The following is a 9,337-nucleotide window of genomic DNA, read 5'->3' as shown; positions in this document are numbered from 1 at the left end:
TAGTTTAAATTCCAAAATAAGTAGGTGCCTGGTTATAAAATTGCAATAGGTACTGTTACTAGATGTTTTCCGCGACTTTGTCTGCGTGAATTCTTTTGAATCCCATAGGAAATCTCTCTAGGATTTTCCGGTGTAAAAAGTAGGTAGAGCCCGTCTGCGATGCAAGTTATCTCTGTACCAAATAGATGATGCCTGCGACTTCGTCCACGTAGATTTAGATTTTTAAGAATCTCGTGGGAACCCTCTGCTCTTCCGGGACAAGCTATCTCTGTACCTTTCGTCAAAAACGGTTAAACTGTTGGGCCGTGAAAAGGTTGTAGACAGACAAAAAGACAGACACACTTAATATTATAACAACATTTATATTATTAGTGTGGATTACAGTGCAGTAGAATAATAATGACCTAAACCGTATAGCTACCTATAGGTAGGTATCCTATGGCACAGCGATGGAACCTCGAGTAGACAAATCTCGTGGCTCGTGCCCTGTCTCGAAATGTGTGACTGACCGGCCTTTATCTTCATCTTGATGACTTATGTAAATGTTTTGTCATGGGGTAATCCCCACCAGTGGCCTCTCGTGTTACTGTGACCTAAATACCTGACACCATTTTTGATCCGTAAACTAAAATTCTTTGTGTAATCTGCTTAAAATTCCAAAGTGCTCATTATTGTAATCTTTTCATGGCAATACGGCCTACATACTTCGAAAACTCATTAAGAATCATGTTGCTTTTATTTTAAAATAATATTATGTACTGAGTACCTACCTATCAAGATACCTAACTTATAAGCGATTTTGTCTAAAGAATGTAAGAACAAATTGTCAAAATCATAACATCTACCCGTGGCAATAAAGCAACAATCAATTTAAGTATTCTTCTAGTGAAAAAAAAAATTGATTTAAAATCAGCTTTCTGAGATTCTGATTTTTACCTAGCTACAATTTCATTCATCAATCGAATCCCAAAAATAGGAAGGTAAACAACAACCATACATATCGAAATCAAATAAAAATAAGAACATACCTACTGATTTTGTCTGTATAAGATACCTTGATTGGAATTAATATGATATCAATAATTTATTATTTGGATATTATGTATGAAGATTTCTCCTCTAAACTAGTAAAAACGATCAAAATGTATTGCGAATAGTGAAATGCACAAAGGAATTTAACACTTCATTATTTGCCTATAGCGGATCTCCGGATCCGTAGTGAGGGCTGACCGACGACACATGACATAACATACTTAGCGACATACTTTTGAATTCGCAAGCAAATATAGGTGTACACTTTTCCTTCTCTGAATGAAAAGTTGCTTTGTGTTGAAGTTTATTTAAAACTAGATGATGCCCGCGACTTCGTCCACGTGGATTTACATTTATCAAAATCCCGCGGGAACTCTTTGATTTTCCGGGATATAAAGTAGCTTATGTGTTAATCAAGGGTATAATCTATCTTCATTCCAAATTTCATTCAAATCCGTTCAGCTGTTTTTGCATAATATTACAAAGGAACAAGGCCTACTTATGTAGGTACATAACATAAGTACCCTTTCAATGTAATCCCGTAGATACCTACTTAAAATTTTATAATCAAGCAATACGTTCCATATATTAAAACATCTAGTTAAGTACGTAGACGCACTTATATAATGCTTTCCTCAATCACCAGTCACCTCAATGCCATACGAATTGTAGATGGTTGCCTAAACAAAAGGTAGAAATTCGGCGGATGTATTATATAATGTGGATGTAGATCGATTATCAACATTACTAAATGGCTGCGTATAATCCGATAACCTCATACTTGGCCATTCATAACGTAGAATTGTAAGAAAATCGTCCATTGTACTTGGTCGGAAACCAATCGATTAGCCGGCCAGATCGATATCTACAGATTTCTGATACCGTCCATCGGAAGACACCTTGAAAGTAGGATAAATCGTGAGTTCACTAATTATTGTTGTTACGTTAAGTATTGCGACACTGGTTTGTCTCCTTATTGCGAATCCACTAAGATTTATGGTTATTAATCAGGCTAAGAGTGCGGTGGTAGCCGTGTTTGTATTGTTACACCATCGAAGAGATAATATGTTTATCTTGAGAAACAGTTGTGTAACATTCTCTTAAGTGTTTTAAATTAGCTAATACTAAATGTTTCGCGCGGTCATTACGTCTTGTCAACATAGAAATTAATTCTTTGAGAAACCTCATCTAAATATGTCATAATAAATTACAATTCATGAGCGAATAGTCTCTGGTATGAGAATGGTATGGTTAAGTGCTGATAGCCTAATGGTTAAGATATCGGGGTATGCGGGGTTTGAACTCGGGCACGTACTTCTAACTTTTCGAAGTTATACTTATGCGTTTTGAACACTTAAATCTTAGAATAACAACCCAACCCGACTTTAATATATTACTTGAATTGAAAAACAAAGGACGGCATTGTAGGAAATCTGCATACCTAAGAGTTCTACATAATGTTCTCCAAGGTGTGTGAAGTCTACCAATCTGCACTTGGCCAGCGCGCAGCGTGGTGGTGGACTCATTCTAAGAATCTAAGAGGAGACCCGTAGGTACTCAGCAGTGGGCCGATGGGTTGATTGATGATCAGGATACTATTTTTTATATTATTATAGGGTTAGCTGGTTTGTTGTAGTGGTTGTTATTATTAGTGCCTATTTATTGGTGGCACTAACTCCTGAAAAGTTCCAAGCATATCCTAAAATACCTGTGTAAAAATTTACTTAAACAATGAAACTAAAACTAAAACCTAAAAAAATATAATAGGTATTATAACTAAAATATATTAATAAAAGGAGTCCCTTTAGGCAAGGTTCCGAAGATACTGGCAGCGTTCCCCCTTTAAATAGCTAGGCTAATTCTTTGTCCGATGTAGCTGCCAGCTCTTCGGTCTCCTGTGATGTCGACTAACCTTTTTGCTATTTCCTTAAAAAGTCTTAAAGCGCTAGGACCCCACGGACCAAGGGTCTCGACACCGAATGGGACAAATTCATATTCGGAGCCTAGACCCCTGTATTTGCATGTTTTGGCTTTTTCAGCCGCTTCACATGCCGCACCAGCTCTGTTGTTGGTTCCATGTTGATGAGAAGGGGCCAGCGTGTCTGAACAGGTTGCATCCCACACCAGCACCTGTGTAAAATACCTACCTAAAACAAATCTTAGTTTAGCGCGGTCATAAAAAGCGTCGACGTACAAAATTAATTCTTCCAGTTATGTCTTCGAAAGCCAACCGTCACGAGCCATATATCACTACATTTTACTGAGGCTCTGGTGGATTCGAAAAAAGGTAACTGTCGCTATAAAAGGCTCCATTTTACTGCCGTACCGGGAATGCGGAGCAAAAATAAAACTGCATTACCTTGCGAGCAAGGAGCGAACAAGATGCTTTGAGAAAATGATTTTCATGAAACTATGCGGTGCATTTTTTGTGCTGCGTATTTACAAATTGGTAGCTTTGACTGTGACTTCGTCCACTAAGTCGCGTTATCCTACAGGAAACATATTTCGTATTTTTAGGGTTCCGTACCTCAAAAGGAAAAAAGGAACCCTTATAGGATCACTTCGTTATCTGTATGTTGTGTCTAAACAAGAGAATCAAAACCTAATAGGGTACTTCCCGTTGACCAATAATCATGAAATTGTATAATAGAAGAGGTAACAATTGTCTTATAGCACAAGTAAAGGAAAAAATCCGAAAACCGTGAAGTGGTTACATCACAAAAAAATACTACATATATTCACGATCAAATAATGTGTTTACTAAATCAACCATAGATGGCGCTTGCCGTCATTAACATGCAGTGTTGTAGAGAAAAGAGTATAATAATATATTATATTGTGCAGTTGTTGGAGCGAACATAACATATTATTGTACTGGTTTGAGAAACCTTATACTATGATACGGAACTCTTCGAGTGCAAGTCCGAGTCGCACTTGACCGGTTTTTTTAAATACTAAGAATAGTGATAGAAGGCTGGATGTAATAGTGAATCACTGGTGTAGAATATAAAGAAATCCAAAATTTTGCAAATTCATGATAAATATTTATTAAGACTATGCTTCAGATTCAGATTCAGATTTATTTATTTGCTTTCATGTACTTATTGTTTAGCAAAGAAAGCATCAGATAGCTTATTTAACAACAAAATAATGAAATCTATGCGAAGAACAACTTATTGTGTGTCGTAAAGTTAGGGTTGTCGTTCAAATGCCGTTTCAAATTACTATATCTAAAAGCGTAACTACTTTCTTTATGTACAAAAATCTACAAAAAAACTAGCCAACGTAGAAAGATCGTTCAAAATTATGAACGAATAATCCATGCAATTACTTTACGAAAACAAATCCAATCAAAACCAGAGAATACTTTTTTCTAGGTACAGAAGGATCACTCCGCAAAGACGTTTAAATAAGATTAGTGAATCTAGTTCATATATTTAGTTACAAATTACAATACAAGACATGAAGTAAAATTGCTCGTACTGCGCGATGGGCCACTATTTATTAAATGTCTCTCTTTCTATCGCGTGTAGTCCTTACTCTCTCTTTCATGAGATTGAGATAGAGTTACGCGAAAGTCGTCGGAGGAGCGCGTCGCCGTACGAATATGTCTCGGGTCACCTTCCTAGTTCCTAGTGTCAAGAGTAATGAAACAGTATGAATAGTAACCGACAACCCTAACTGAAATACACTTTCTCATGGTGATTTAACGATGGGTCAAAGAGGCATGGTGAAAAACTCACTCTCGTAAGAGCCTCTCATTTCCGCGAAGGCAAGAAACCGTTTTTCACAGGTTGTAAATTGTATTCAACATGCATCAATACATGGGTGAGAGATCAATAGCTAATTGTTTTGTTTGAATGTAATTGGCTCTTTCCGTGAAGGAAGAGCCAGCGCGTGCCAGATCTTCGTTACTTTATACAAGCTGAAAGTTTATCTGCGTATTCTCCTTAACACAGGGAGGAACGATCAGCGGATATGAAGTTTGGATCATGGTGGCTTTGGGAGATAATAGGTATTAAAGGTGTAAAAAAATCGTACGTCAAAGTACCCATAACTAGTAGATAAGTATTTTTTAGGGTTTCGTAACCAAAGGCTACTACGGGACCCTATTACTAAGACTCCACTGTCCGTCCGTCTGTCACCAGGCTGTAGCTCATGAACCGTGATAGTTAGACAGTTGAAATTTTCACAGACGATGTATTTCTGTTGCCGCTAAAACAACAAATACTAAAAAACCAAATAAAATAATGCCAGGCGTTCGTTATTCCAACCCATATGTAATCCAGATATCAAGTCTGCAGCACTCCATTTAATACATTCATTAGGTAGTTTAGGTGTCCATTCTTAGCAATTGAAGTCTTTGCAGTGTTCGATCTACAATCAGCACACACCGGGGACTAATTAGTAGCGTTCAGTTCAAGCTTCGAGTGCAACGTCTTCTTCTCTCTGGGCTGGTTTCCGCACTTAAACGTTTGCGTCTGTCGTGCGTAAAATAACTTCAGTGCATTTTATTGATGTACCTACTGGAGTCTGGACGATAAGATCCGGTTATTGTAAAAGACTAAGGTTAAAGCGGGCTAACTTTAACGTTTTTATTAAACCCGTTGGTACCCCTTATCGGTTTCTTCACGCCATCGTATCGGAACGCTAAATCGCTTGGCAGAGCGGCTTTGCTGGTAGGGTGGTAAATAGCCACAGCCGAAGCCTCCCACCCATCGATAATTATTTATTTATTTATAGATAGATGCTCCCACCAGACCAGACTAGAGACAATTTAGAAATTATGCCCAAATTACCCCTGCCGGGAAGCGATCCTGGAACCGGCCACAGCGCTCACCCCTGCAATAGGGAGGTCGTTAACAATAAATGATTTATGCTACAAGGGAATAAAATTTCATTAAATTATATCGTGATGTCTAGAAAGGTTCAAGCTATTAAATGAAGTGATAAAATTATATTTATAATTGTTAATTACTTGCCAACAGTGAGAAATGTTTCAATAAAGTTTTACGATACAAATATAGCAATAAAAAATGGGACCGGATTTGAGGCAATCCGCACACTAAGCAATATTTTCAACGTCAAGCCGGCGCCAACATATCACATAACTGACATTTACATGGGACCTTGAGTTTACCTACCTACCAATTTGCGAACAATACACGCGGTTGTCACACGCATTCCCGGAACCCGCTCGAACCCGGAGTGACCTCAGCCGCTCGACCTCCAACCAGCAAACATTCTCCATCTCAAAAGAGTTGCAGAAATTATTATACTACGACACCTACAACGACTCACTTATCGCACAAATCAATCAGTGTCGCACAAAACCACTTTTTAATAATTAAATATCCACTTATTTCAATCATTGAAATAAAATCTTTATCGTGTAGATACTGTGTTCCACTGAAATTGGCCGATTATAAAAGTTTGTAAAATAAAAATACTAGCTGATGCCCGCAACTTCGTCCGCGTGGAGTTAGGTTTTAAAAAATACGGGATTTTTCGGGAACTCTTTGATTTTCCGGGATAAGAAGTAGCCTATGTCACTCTCCAGGTCTTTAACTATACCCATACCCATGCAAAAAATCACGTCAATCGGTTGCTCCATTGCGACATGAAGGACAAACCAACAAACAAACACACTTTCGCATTTATAATATGGGTACTGACTTAATAGGTATGATTTCTAATAGGGTTTTAAAAAAATATATTGATTAGTTTTCAAAATAATAACATAGCACTCTTAACGAATAGTTCCCACACAAGTGCGTTACCATTAGGTAACATTTAACCGGATCCGCATGCTCATTAAACAAAAAAGATCATATCACAAACAATAAAGTACTCGGCGACTGAAAGTGATAGTCTAAACTAATCGATATCAAATCGAACGATGACGATAGCAAATGACTAGGTACAATGCGTCTAGTCATTCTGGATCGAAGCTCGTTTGAAGGTTAACAGCCTCTTGGGCTTTCTTTATGATCTGTGCTTTCTTAGGAGTCAAGGGCATAAGGACAAGCAAGTTGGGCGGAGTAGATACCTATACCGTCTCCATGTAACTGAGTAGGCTCTCCTGCAGTTTATTAGTGCGGACGAAGTCGCGGGCGTCTCTATATAAAAGAACTAGCTTGTGCTCGCGACTTCGTCCGCGTGGACTACAAAAATTTCAAACCCCTATTTCACCCCCTTAATGGTTGAATTTTCAAAAATCCTTTCTTAGCGGATGCCTACGTCACAATGGCTATCTGCATGCCAAATTTCACTCCGATCCGTCAAGTAGTTTGAGCTGTGCGTTGATAGATCAGTCAGTCAGTTAGTCAGTCACCTTTTCCTTTTATATATTTAGATAAAACTAGGTAGACCGTAAGCCACATTGATTACCTACCACCTAATAATAACTATCTATAGCAAATATTGGGTATATTTGCTATAGCTCATACTATACTAATAGTCCATACTAATATTCTACACGAAAAAGTGTCTGTCTGTTACTTTTTCACGGATCATTCATTTTAATAGTTTTGGACGGATACAAAGATAGCTTGCAACTCGCAGACGGACATAGGCTAACAGGCTACATTTTATCCCCGAAACACCATATTGGCCATTTGAAATTTTAGTATTGAGTGGCAGCTGGCCATTATGGCCATTCAACACAGTAGTAGGCAAATGCCACTATGATTTTTTAATTTCAAAAACATCACAGGTAAGTTAACTGTCGAAACTCAAATATATGAAAAGGTAGTTTTCATAAAACAATACAGAATAATACGATTTGCCTATGGACTAGTCTAGGTATTGCTAGGTAGATTAAGTAATAACACGAAGCATGTTATTAAAGTTAGAACAACAGAGCATTCATCATTCACCGCAAATTATAAAGAGGGGTTACACAGAAGCGGTAGACGGAGCCGTAAATGGTAAATGGAACGCAAATGTCAAAATTGCAGCTATTTACAATACATCAAGCTGCGCCGGCGCGGCGGCTGGCTTGCGGTTCTTTGACAAATGAAGCTGTAGTCTTCCTGACCGCGTAATGCATGGTGACTTAGCTGCTACTGTGTGACCCGGAACGTCAAGTGAATAAGTCACGCACTTGACTTACGATTATTATTTATGAAACGGTACGGAGCTCGGAGTTTGTTCTACCTACTTTTAAACTGATTTTAAAAAGTAAGAGTTTTAATTCGAGAGTACTTAGATATCAAAGAATTTCTAGTAAGTAAGTACGTTTTTGAAATGAAATTTCTTCTTTAGGCACGTTGAGCTTTTTTGGAATGGGTAAAAACTTCAAGGTCGCGTCACCGACATGCTAATGTTAATAGTGCTCGGAGTGATGATAGATGTAAAAACAAAACTTTATTTAAATTTAATCTTATAGAGCCCGCGAGTGCCAGAACTTCGTTATTTTATAAAATCTGAAAGTTTCTCTGCGTATTGTCCCCAACACAGAGAGGAACGATCAGCGACTATGAAGTTTGGATCATGGTAGCTTTGGAAGATAACAGTTAACAAAAGTGTAAAAAAATCTTACGTCAAAATATGAAGTCTAATTTTTATATATTTTCTTCGGATTAGTAGATACCTATTAGAAATCACGTCATGCATTCGTGGCAAATCCCTGCCAGATGCCTTTAAAGTTTCAAGATTTTTAACACCTTTGTTACTTGTTATCTCCCAAAGCCACCATGATCGAAACTTCATAGTCGCTGATCGTTCGTCCCTATGTTGAGGACAATACTAGTACGCAGAGAAACTTTCAGTTTTTATAAAATAACGAAGGTCTAGCCATTGCGGGCTCCTTGTCTATTAATTTTATCCGTACCTATTGGTACCTGCCTACTCTTTCTTAATTTTTGTTCGTACTTAGATGTAAGAACATTTTGCTGGAACTTTCTTAAATACCTACCTATATAATTGCAGTATATTGCAACTGTACTGTACTGTAAACAAACTGCATTAATTTTACGTACCTAGTCGCCGATAAGATTTCTGATAAGAAGAGTGATAGAATAAACCTTGTTTCAATAGACAGGTGAGACCTCAGGCCTCATTGAAATTGATGCGTGTGACTGTGTAGGCTCTGTGGTCGATATCCTGTTCTTCTATATGGTGAGCCCAAATGCCTTGAATGAGGTCAAAGCGTGTTGACGTAAAAGGATTTAATACAATTTGACTGGTTCTATAGTACGCGACAGGTCGAGATGGCCATCGGGTTATGAGGCGTGGGGACACCCCGCACTTCACCCGCGCTATTCTGCACCGGGTTAGCGCGGGAGCTGTGGGGGTGTGCCGG

Source organism: Maniola hyperantus, chromosome 12 (genome assembly GCF_902806685.2).
Source record: "Maniola hyperantus chromosome 12, iAphHyp1.2, whole genome shotgun sequence".
In the NCBI taxonomy this organism is placed as follows: domain Eukaryota; kingdom Metazoa; phylum Arthropoda; class Insecta; order Lepidoptera; family Nymphalidae; genus Maniola; species Maniola hyperantus.
This window is presented reverse-complemented; position numbering follows the sequence as displayed.